Raw genomic sequence first — 12194 nt, 5'->3', positions numbered from 1 at the left:
AACGCTTGAAGAGGGAAAACGGTAGAAATAACAAAGATCGAGGTGTGCAAGAGGGATTTGGGTGAATGGGATAAAATAGTGGAACTTTGAGATGAGACAAATTCGGCACCTGTCTCATGAGCAAGAAAAAGGACAGACAAAGGAATACATTACATTGCTGCTCATTGCGTCACAGTTTTTGTATGAGGGGAGGTAGAAGGATATTTTTTGGTATTTTCAGAATGGACTAAGCTTTACAGACAATCCATTTCAAACTAGATGCAACAAGGCTGTTTTCCCTTCGCTCCCCTCCTCTCTTAGTAGGGAAGCGTTGCATGTCTTGGGAAGAGCCGGTGAATAGTAATGAACTAAGCTTGTGTGTGTATTTGACAGAGCAGAAGAAGGGGGAACGAGGTGGGGGCTGTGCAGTGTGTGTGTGTGTTGCAGAGAGAGATGTGAGAATAAGGGATGCAGAGGAGAATGGAGACTGCCTTCCCATTCCTCCACTCTTCCCCTCTCACTTCTGCTTCTCCCTGTCAGAGAGAAAGGAGTTCAGAAGAAATACTACTGATTCTTATGTAATCTCCATTTTTTGTGTGTGTGTTCTGTGTTCAGGTTCTTGACAGGGGGGTTGTGAAAAGAGGCACTGAGACGAGAAGAGTTCTGAAGATTTTTTGTCTGCTTCTACACTAGTTTTTCGGGTGAAGATATGCTGGATTTCTGTGAAAATAGACATTTAAGAGATGCTGAATTGAGGAGTGAAGGAAAAGATAGACTGAATTCAGCTCAAAGCAGGAAAGCACCTGCAAGAAGACCCTCACTGCGCTGTGTTCTTCTGCCCACCTAAGGGGGCACTAGAAAGGGAGAGACTATGGAAGAAAACATAAAATTAGGTAAGAAATGTTTTTTATTATCAATTTTGCAATAATTTTATTTACTATATTGCGTATAGTTTTCTATAATCCATTATATATACTGTTAAACATTATATATATATATATATATATATATATATATATATATATATATATATATATATATATATATATATATATATATATGTATGTATGTATATGTGTGTGTGTGTGTGTGGGTGTGTGTGTGTGTGTGTGTGTGTGTGTGTGTGTGTGTGTGTGTGTGTGTGTGTGTGTGTGTGTGTGTGTGTGTGAAAATATAATTTGTATTACTCATCTGTGTTTCCACTATTGTTTTGCCATAATTAACATGGGGTTGTGATTTAAAAATAGGAGGATTGCAGTGTCTTGTTCAGAATTTTTTCCCTCTTCATAATAAAAATTGTACTTTTGATAGTGAAATATGTGGTATTTATTATATTTTTGTATGATGTACTATTATTTGCTTATCTGTTTTTAATTACTATTATTTGCATATTATTATATTTTATATAATATTATATTTTGATGTTTGTAAAATGAAAATATCTCGTATATAACAAACTTATGTTAAATTTACTCATAAGCATTATTTATATTTATTTATTTGTTTGTTTGTTTTTTTATTAATATTCATTTATTTATTGATGTTTTGCTTAAATATTATATATGATTTAAATGTTATTATAGAATTTCACATGTATTATTTCATATTATTAAAGGTTACTTATAAAATGAATTATTATTTTATATATATATATATATATATATATATATATATATATATATATATATATATATATATATATATATATATATATATATATATATAGTTGAAGTCAGATTTATTTGCCCCCCCTTTTTATCTTTTCCAAATGATGTTTAACAGTATGTTTGATAATATTTTTTTTTCTTCAGGAGAAAGTCTTAATTGTTTTATTTCGGCTATAATAACATTAGTTTTTAATTTTTACAAATTATTTTAAGGTCAAATTTATTAGCCCCTTTAAGCGATATTTTTTCGATAATTTACAGAACAAACTATAATTATACAGTAACTTGCCTAATTACCCTAACCTGTCTATTAAACCTAATTAACCTAGTTAAGCCTTTAAATGTCACTTTAAGCTGTATAGAAGTGTCTTGAAAAATATCTAGTAAAAAATTATTTACTGTCATCATGGCAAAGATAAAATAAATCAGTTATTAGAGGTGAGATCTTAACCTATTATGTTCAGAAATGTGATGGAATAATCTTCTCTCTGTTAAACAGAAATTTGGAGAAAAATAAACAGCGGGGCTTATAATTCAGGGGGGCTAATAATTTTGACTTCAACTGTATATTGAAAAATTGAGAAATTAACATTAATTAACATTTCTAGTTCAGTTTTGCTGTAATTAAATTGCTGATGTCATCGAACGTTTGTGGAAAAACAAGAAAAAAAATAGGCTTGTTCTCAACAGTTGGGTGAAGGACAGTGAAATTTCTCCCCCCTCTTGAATTGCCACCTGATCAGTCTTGCTTTTATGTCCCACCCCAACATATAAATGTTGTGCCCTTGAACAGGACACTTAACCTGAATGGCTCCAGTGGGACCCCCTGCTGAACGCTGATAAACACATTTGTGTTCAGATGAGAGACTGGTGAAGTATGAAGAGAGCCGCATTCAGTGTCTGTGCGACTTTACTGACAGTCATAGTGTTGAGGAGAGGGACAAACACACAATAACTGTCCCTCCCTCTGTAGGCTCTCGCTCTGAGAGGCAACGGCTCGTTGCCAAAACTCAAGCACAACGACTCATTGAAGAAAGTAAGAAAAAGCCTTGCTTAAAGAAGGGGCCCGCTCTCACGCGCTTCAGATTTTACCGTGCCATTTAAAAATGTTTGCATTTCTGGCTTGTTTTTTCTCATGAGAGAAATGAAAGGCGACCAGATTTAATAAGGTGGGATGGTTTTTAGTACATAATTTTAAAAATGCTCTAAGCCTAAACTAATTAAGAAAAACTATACATGTATATCATATAATTTTTTCAAGTGGAATATCAAAAAGAGGTGTGACTATTGAGGGGTTAAACCAATTAGATTTTTAAGACCATTTGTAGTCTATTTCAGTCTGATCTCATAAGAAATGTGATTTAGTCAGTTTGGTGGCCAATTCATATTCGAGTTCAGTGGAATGAAAATGTACAATTTTTAAAAGGAGATGTGGCGCCTAACCCCACCCCTAAACCCAACCGCGATTGACGAGGAAAAGAAAATCATCATACTAAATAGTATGAATGAGGTAAATTCATATGAATTAGCCACTAAATAAAAAAGTTATGAATTACTATGTCGTTGTCTATTTAATGCTATAATAGTCTCATTTAAAAGTGATACTGCACAGAAGTAAACTTAAGAAAGCCAGGATAACAGATAGAGCATGGTTTGGCCTAGATTACATCCTGGATTAGTTGGTCGCACATTTGCTGATCCTGGATGAGAATGTGCTGCTATGTCAAGCCTGGTGTAGGTAGCCATGATAAGTGCATATTCATGGCATTCTTAAACAGACCATGAGATGATGCAAATATGGATAAAACATGACAGCCAATCAAGTAACAAATTGAAAAATACTCTTCTCACACACCGATCTGGTAACTCTCATTCATCTGGTAACTCCCACTGATGTGGTAACTCCCACTGATCTGGTAACTCCCATTGCTTTTCCTGCAGTTCAGACTGCATGATTTTAGTGCCGATTTTGACTCGCAGAAAGGTTTTGAGAAATTGCTGACAAATGCCTGAATCACAGGCAAATTGGTGCTCGTTCACACGAGTAACAATCACACAGTATTTTTGAACTTGCAAAGACATAATCTGAGAGAATTACCAATGAGTCGCCGATGCCAGTGAGATATTTGGCATGGTAAATATCTGGAGCTGTCCACAATTCAAATCATGCTGTGTGAAATGTGTTCTGACTGAAAATAACATCGGCGATCACCTACAGCCAATAAGAGGGCAGCATCCACTAGTGTGGGTATCTTCAGGCCAACGGGAGGTTGGGGAAGAAGTTAAAAGCGCTCAATTTCAGTTTATTTGGACCCAAGTAATGGAGGAAAAACTAGTGGAAATTTGGCAGGAGCACTCATGTCTGTTTGACGTGTTATGTCAGCAATATCACAACGGGTCAAAAATGAATAAAAATTTAGAAGAAATTGCTAATTCCCTTCAGCAAATATGTACATTTTTACCCCATTAAAGGCTTCTTTCTCATTATGTAGGAAGTAACAAACAATATACTACATGTTTTTTGTTGTAAGACGTAGTTTGAACAAAGTTGTTGGCAACTCTTCCTATTGTAAAGTCACATATGTGAAAGCCCCTGTCACCGATCCATCTTGCAGTGTCAATAAAGCAGCGACAAAACATTAACCCAGATAGTCATGCAGTGTGTCAAAACATCTGTGATGTAATTACTTTAAAAATCCTGCAGTCTGAACTCGGCATAAGCAGAAATATATAAGGAGGTGAAAAATGTATTAACAAATTAACAGTCATTGACTTTGCCTTAAATAGGACAAATATAAAAAAAAATGATCATGAAGATTAATTGCAAACACTTATCTAATAAATATATTTTATCTGTTTAGTTTGCTTTATCTATTTAAACATCATCTGTTTACTGTTTTTTCTGTTATTTATATTTGCCTCAGCGAACTGAACCGCCAACTATTCCAGCATGTGTTTTACACAGTGATTGCCCTTCTAATTGCAACCCAGTACTGGGTAACACCCATACACTCTCACATTCACACACACACACACACTCATACACTATGGACAATGTAGCTGATTCAATGTCTTGTATGTCTTTGGACTGTGAGGAAAACCAGAGCACTCGGGGGAAACCCAGGGAGAAACACAAAAACGCCAACTGGCCCAGCCAGGACTAAAACTAGATACCTTCTTGCTGTCAGGCGAAAGTGCTATAACCACTGAGCCACCATGCCATCCATTTGTAATTAATTTATTTATTCATTTTCTTTTTGGCTTAATCCCTTTAGTAATCAGGGGTTGCCACAACAGAATGAACCGCAAACTTATTCAGCATTTGTTTTTTACGCAGCGGATGCCCTTCCAGCTGCAACCCATCACTGGGAAACATCCATACACACTCCTTTACACACATACACTACGGACAATTTAGCTTACCCCATACACCTGTACTGCATGTTTTTAGATTTGTGGGAAAAACCGAAGCACCCAGAGGAAACCCACACAAACACCGGGAGAACATGCAAACTCCACACAGAAATGTCAATTGACCCAGCCGAGGCTCAAAACTTCTTGCTATAGGGCGATCAAGCTACCCACTGCACCACCATGCAGCCTTTATAATTCGTATGGGTGGGAAAAAAAATTATGTAAATGGCCAAGACTAAGGAGTGACTGCAAAATAAATTAGTTTCCAACAGATAAATAATTAAATTTAATCTGGTTGTTTGCATGTTCTGGAATAAATAAAGAATAAATCTCCATAGTAACTTAATTTAGCTTAATTTAGCCTGATTTCAGGCAACTGAGTCAGAGCTAAACTCAGCCAAACTAGAAAATCCCAATTTAATTCCTTATCTTGCTTTGGTGAAATACCCCTCAGGTCTTATTTCTTTCTTCTTTTTTTGTGAATCAATGCAGGTTTTTATTTTTAATGTAGAACAGCATTCTTTTATTCTCACAGTATTATTAGCCCTTTTAAAGATTTAAATGTGAAACATTTTAGCACATTTTTATGTTTGGCCTGTGGAGCAAATAATCACTTCTGGTATAGTCACTTGTTTTGTATTTATTGAAATATGTGTTCAGGTGTAAGTGATGGATTTTTGTTTCCACAAAAATATTAACAACAATAATAATAATAATAATAATAATGCATTAAAATAAACATTATTTCTTGATTTTTTTATTGTAATAATCCAAATAAAATCTGCTCAGACTTTATGAAAGATAATAGATTTTTTTAAAAATAGAACTCTGGAAACAAGCATTTAATCTAAATCCTTAAGATGAATGATTATTTTAGTAATTATCATCAGGAATGAAGCTGGTGAAGAAATCTATGTCAGTGATGATGGGTTATGATGTTTTATGACAGACCTTTTGAACTTGTGTGCAAGGGTTAACATTTGAATGTATTCATTTTTATCAATTTATTAAATATTTATTGATATTTAATTGATTTGCTTATTTTATTCGCCTTATTTTATATATATATTTGTTTTAGTTTAGCACATGTCTATTTTAATCTTTTATTTTATGCATCAGATTTAATTTTTAGAGATTTTATTGATATTTATTTCTCACTTCATATCCAGTTGGTTGGTCTTTCCCACATTCGCATTATTACTGTATGTTTAACATCTTAAGCGTCCTTCATTATGATTTACATACACAAACAACGAGAGTGCTTTATTTTACATTAACAACTGCAATTTGACCAAGCACTGTAATGTTTTCATCTAATTAGCTTTCACGGGATGTGACTTCTATAGTGGTTTGGCAGTGAGTCAGAGTTAACAGCCAATCAGAGCTTTCGTAAGAGCTTCTAAATGAACTGTTTTGCAGAGTTGCGCTGGCTCGGCACAACGATCATTAGTGCATGCATCTGTGATAATGTGAGTAATTAGAGTTATGTCTAATGCATAAACCTGAATCACCTCATTTAACTCATCATTGTCTCTCACTGGCCGGAGTAAGACACAAAGCTTTCCTTATACTTTTCCTGAGGCTAAATTGTAAAGCATTTCAGATAACATTTATAAGCAGATTTTATATTTCTGCCACACAAGTTATTCTTTGACAACATTTTAATTGGCTGTGTTTGCTGCTTGATTAAAGCTGGCACCTACATGTAAAAATGATAGCGTGATGTACTGCAGTCATTACTGTTGCTATTAGTTATTATTAGTGTCCTTGAATAAGCATCAGAAAGGGGGCGAGACAGTCTTGAATGCCAGAGACTTAATGAGCTTCACAGATATACACACTGCTGCTTATTTCAGTGAAGGTGTGGAGTGTGTGACAGCTTTAAAGACCTGCACTACCTTAATGAATCAGAACGAAGACTTTTCAGGTTTTCAGCTAGCCTTGATACCCTTATTTCTAATCTTAATTGCTTTTTTAACATTTGCACCGAAGAGATGCACACACTCATGCTGGGCTGTTTTAACCCAAATTTGTGTAAAATCTGAACTAACTCAACATCTTTAACCTAACCATTGGGTTGGTCCATATTTTACACAAATTTGGATTAAAATAAAAATCTAAACAATACTACACTATATTGGTATTCATATGAACATTTGCATTTGTTTTTATTCATTCATTCATTTTCTTTTCGGCTAAGTCCCTTTATTAATCTGGGGTCGCCACAGAGGAATGAACCGCCAATTTATCCAGCATATGTTCTTCTAGCTGCAAATTTTTGTTTATGTTTCAAACCCATTCGAAAATGTATGCATATTTTACAACAAATTAGGGTTAAAACTACCTAGGATTTTTTTATTTCTTTAGTATTATTTTATTATAAATTAACATTAAATATGGACAAAAAAATATGGTGTCCATTAAGTATTATTTATAACATTATATTAATTAATATTTGGAATTTGTTTTTAAGTTAGTTGGGTAAGTAAAAAAATATTAATTAATTCAAATGTTTCAAAACTCATAATTTTTCTATGGTATTTTGCATAACTATATTTATATAGAAAGCAGAAGCAAGTTATAAATAAGTCACATTCAAGTCTCAAATTCTATACCATGAAGCTACCAGTCAAAAGAAGTTATCTATGTTTGCAGTGGAGAAAGTGAAGTAGAGAAAGGCCGATGTTATGGTCGTGCCTGATATTGTTTTTTAACTAATTTTGTATAGTCTATGGTGATCATGAATGTGCTCAATTTCGATGTGTGTATATCTAAAACAATCGATCATATTGAGATTCCCTTCCACCTTTCTGTATTTGGCGCGCTGATGAAGTTTACATTTACCGGGATTGCGCAGCGTCACTCACTTGCAAAAACCCTGATTGCATTCCATTAATTATTCACTGATATCAAAGTGATTAAATGAAGAAATTACTAATTTAATTACATTTTTTCTGCAGGTCACTGGGAAGTCAAGCAATTCAAGTTTAAGAAAGTCATTTGCCACAAGCCAAAGTCAATTCATTTTCTATATAGTTGAGCTAAGTCAAATCTCTGGTTTATATATTTCCACTTCCCCCATGTCATTAAACATCAAGCAGACGTTGCTGCATATATAGGCTAATACACCATTGATGGGTCCTTCTACATTTATTTAACTTTTTAATTTTACATAAGGTAGTTATTGAATTCTCTGGATTTTTAAATGCTTTGTATTACTAGGCATAGACAGAAGGATTTTAGGAATCTTTAGTTCTATTTTAAACCTTTATTTTCATGAGTTTTTTTTTTCACAGAATACATGAAAATAACAAGCAGCAATTACTTTAGCTCAAACCTTTCGCTATATTCCTCCAATTAGCAGTGTGTTCCAGCCTATTTTGGAGAGACATGTTGATCACATCCAGTCAATGATTTTTATGTCAAGTGTAATCTCTGAACTGAAACACGTTCTCTCAGATAACGAGGTATATGTGAATATTTTTTGTGATGTGTTGTCGTGACACACAGGTAGTGTCTTTTTCCCATTCTTACCAATGTGTTGTCAGAGTACATTACACCATGAATATAAATGTTAATCAAATATTAATCAGCTCTGATAAACAACAGGATTGATGACATGTGAACACACACACACACACATTCCATAATCGGCTCTGTGCTTGATATTTATGAGGATGAATGGGTAGATACAGCCAATTGCCTGAAAAAAAGAGAGCCAAACGTCAAAACTGACAATCTTGTCAGACTGTGTGTGAACACAGAGGAGGAGGCTCACAGAAAATAACCAGCTGTAATATTCTCAACAAATAGATGTTCCGACAGTACGATCGCTTTCATCTCCATATTGGTGTGCCAAAGTCTTTGCATATTTAATGTTTGTAACATGCCTAATTGTTGCAGATATTCAGAATCAGAAAGAGCCAAATGTGCTTGAGCACACAAAGAATTTGTCTTGGAGCTTCCAGAGTATAAGTACAAAAACAATAGAGACAATTATTCATTTTCCTTCGGCTTAGTCTCTATTTCCAAGTGGAATAAATCGCCAACTTATCCAGCATATGTATGTGCAGCAGATGTCCTTCCAGCCTAAACCCAACACTGGGAAACACTTAGTTTATTCAATTTACCTATACCGCACATCTTTAGACTGGAAGAAACTGGAGCACCAGGAGGAAACCATGTAGACACGGAGAACATGCAAATTCATACAGAATTGCCAACTGGCTCAGCTGGGACTCAAACTAGTGTCCTTCTTGCTGTGAGGCGACAGTGCTAACCACTGAGCCACCATGCCGCTCACAAGACATAAATAAAAAAATGGAACAAGACAGTAAAAGCGAATAAAAAATAAGAATAAGATAATAATAAAAAGAGAATATGATTAGACAATTGAGGAATAAGAAAAATAATGACACCTATTGATTTTAAGACCATATATTTTGCTTCATTTTAGTTTATCTGCAAATCATGCATTATCAAGCTTAAGGACATATAAGTTTAAAGGATCTTTATGTATTCTTAGTTTCACTTATTTAGTTCCTTTTTACAGATTCAGTTTGTTTTTAACATAATAAATTTATTAAATGACTCACAAAAAGCCACTTGTTACAAATGAATCTGTATTTTTGAAATAATTCGTTTACTGAGCAATTTAGTAAATTTTCACACATAAATAGAATATTCTGAAAATTGTTCTGTTTGTAAATGAACTTGTGTTTTTTTAAAGAATTAGTGAAATAATTAGTCACTTGTTTCATTAATAAATGAATCCGTGTTTTTTTAACTATCAATTTTGAGTGATTCTAGAAATTCTTATTCATAAAGATTCACTGGTTCTGTTTGTGGACGAATCTGTGTTTTTGAACAAATATGTTAAATGAGCTATTCTATGATTCACTCATAGGAGCCACTTTTTTATTCGTAAGTTACATTTTTTCTTCACCGAAGAATTGATTCATTGAACAAATCTGATTCTGTTCTCACTCATGAAGAATCATTCATTAATTTATTTTCCTTCGGCTTAGGTCCTTTATTAGGGGTCGCCACAGAGGAATGAACCGCCTACTTATCTATCATGTTTTACACGGCATCCATGCACACTCATTCACACACATACATTATAGCCAGTTTAGTTTATTCAATTCACCTATAGCGCATGTCTTTGGACCGTGGGGGAAACCAGAGCACCTGAATAAAACCTACATGAGGAGAACATGCAAACTCCACACACAGATGCCAACTGACCCAGCTGGGACTCAAACCAGAGAGGTTCTTGCTGTGAGGCAACAGTGCTAACCACTGAGCCACCGTGTTGCCCGATGAAGGATCATTTATTCTGTTTCTCAATGAATCTGCATTTTTTTTATCTGAATGATTCAATGAAGAGTTTTTTTTTTTTTTTTTTACAGACAATCACTTTTCACTATGTAAATGGCAGAAAGAGTGACTATAAAACTGCACTTTAACTAATGCACATTCTATCGCTTAGCCAAAGTTTTCAGTTCCGTGATTTAATGATCATTTAAAATTCATAAAAATTAATATGGGAAGACGCTGACATTAAAATCATCTAAAAAGTCCACAAACATTTGCTGCGTGAATAAATCACAGCACCTTGCACAAACATCAAAACAAAAATCTGATTATTATGTGCCATTTTCATCAGGCACTTCATTATAGGGTCTGAACGGCAAGTTTGCTTAACTGTTGGCGCGTAGATTGTGTTCATTAATCAGATCCGCTAAACTCCCTTGAGCTGTGATGCAAAAAAAGTCTTTTGTCAGAGACAGAAAGTCAGCTAGACTTCTGGAGTCTAATTGTAAATTGAATGTTTACATAATCCCCTCAGCATTCACCAGGGCCGCTGCGGAAATCACAAAAGCCTTTTGATTAGTGCTGTACCTTTTTATTTCTTGGCAGCGTTACAGCGCCTCATCAAAGACTGTTTGGAAAGTTCTTAGAGAATGACGGACGAAAATCTCACTTCTGAATTGGGGCGAGGAACTCGTAGAAGGTTTAGTGCTAGAATTAAAGTGTAAACCCATACATAAATCAAGAGAAAATCCCAGAATTCCCCCCAAGGAGTAACTTAAAAGAACAATGAGCTACAAACATGTTAATCCTCCCAGGCCAGAAAAACTGAATAATAGTCTGCCTTTTGTTTAATTATTCATGATGATGTGAGTTTTTTCTCTTTAATCTTCGGTGCAGACTGCAACTTGGCTCAAGTGGTTTAAACAGAAGCTGTTTAGCTGCAAAAAAAGACAGTCACATATAAAAAGAACGGAAATGCAGCAAGTCTCATGGTGGTTTCACACAAGTGCAGTCTAAAGCAACTCAAAACACTACTGTGCTTTATGGCTTTCTATTCCTATGTGATTTTGATATGATGTATCATGTAGGGTTCAAAGCCATTAGGTACAGAGTGGCTTATCAGCAGTGGATGTAAGCAGTGTCTGAATTATACTTTAACTATTGGGGTGGAGAGTGGTTGAGATGGGGCAGGGGGCTCAGCTTTTTTCAGTAATTTGTGTAATAAATTTGCATACTTTAGTGATATGACCTATACTGTAACCTGTGATGGGTTATTTTAACAGACATGGGATTCTCAAAGATCCCCTTTTAAGGCTAATTTTGACAAACGAAGAAAAGTTTCATTCTCGCATTAATAAATAAATTATCATAAAAAGTTGTGCTAACTGTTTAAAGGCTGACATGAAATAAAATGTACTCTTACTTGCTATAGACATACAGTAGTTTTTGCTATGAACAATGCATCTGTACACTTTATTATTTAAAAAAATTCATATGCCCTCATAATCTTTAATCAAATACCAAAATCTACCTTGCCCTGCTTTTGTCCATTCATCAATCTTCCTTCATTTTCGTGCCCTTCTTTCACTCCAATCATACCTAAAAGATGAAATCATGCACCGCCCTACTTTTTTTGAATCCAACTGAATATACCTCATGAAATGGGGAAAAAACGAAAAACTTTGGTTTAATGCTGACTTTAAGTTTCATGTGCAAGCATAGGCATCTATTTAAATACACCTGAATCTAATTTTACTATACTTTTAGGCTATATGTAGATAAAACATCTATTTCGAACAGATGTTGCATTTTGGTTAC

General features: G+C 34.5%; 1 protein-coding gene and 1 non-coding gene across 6 annotated transcripts in view; both read left to right on the top strand.

The window, feature by feature from the left end:
* Nucleotides 1-436: 436 nt before the first annotated feature.
* The window catches only part of lemd1 (LEM domain containing 1), a 41690-nt gene continuing 29932 nt past the window's right edge, over nucleotides 437-12194 (top strand). For all 5 annotated transcript variants that reach the window (XM_073938306.1, XM_073938302.1, XM_073938290.1 and 2 more), the window contains exon 1: nucleotides 437-872. The gene's annotated coding sequence lies outside the window, so the exon portion shown is untranslated. The remainder of the gene's footprint in view (nucleotides 873-12194) is intronic.
* Nucleotides 11384-11510, top strand: mir135c-2 (microRNA 135c-2). Its single transcript, NR_045228.1, has one exon. It is a non-coding gene; the product is annotated as a microRNA 135c-2 (primary transcript).

The sequence above is a fragment of the Danio rerio genome, chromosome 23, assembly GCF_049306965.1.
Source record: "Danio rerio strain Tuebingen ecotype United States chromosome 23, GRCz12tu, whole genome shotgun sequence".
Taxonomy (NCBI): Eukaryota; Metazoa; Chordata; class Actinopteri; order Cypriniformes; family Danionidae; genus Danio; species Danio rerio.
This window is presented reverse-complemented; position numbering and strand designations above follow the sequence as displayed.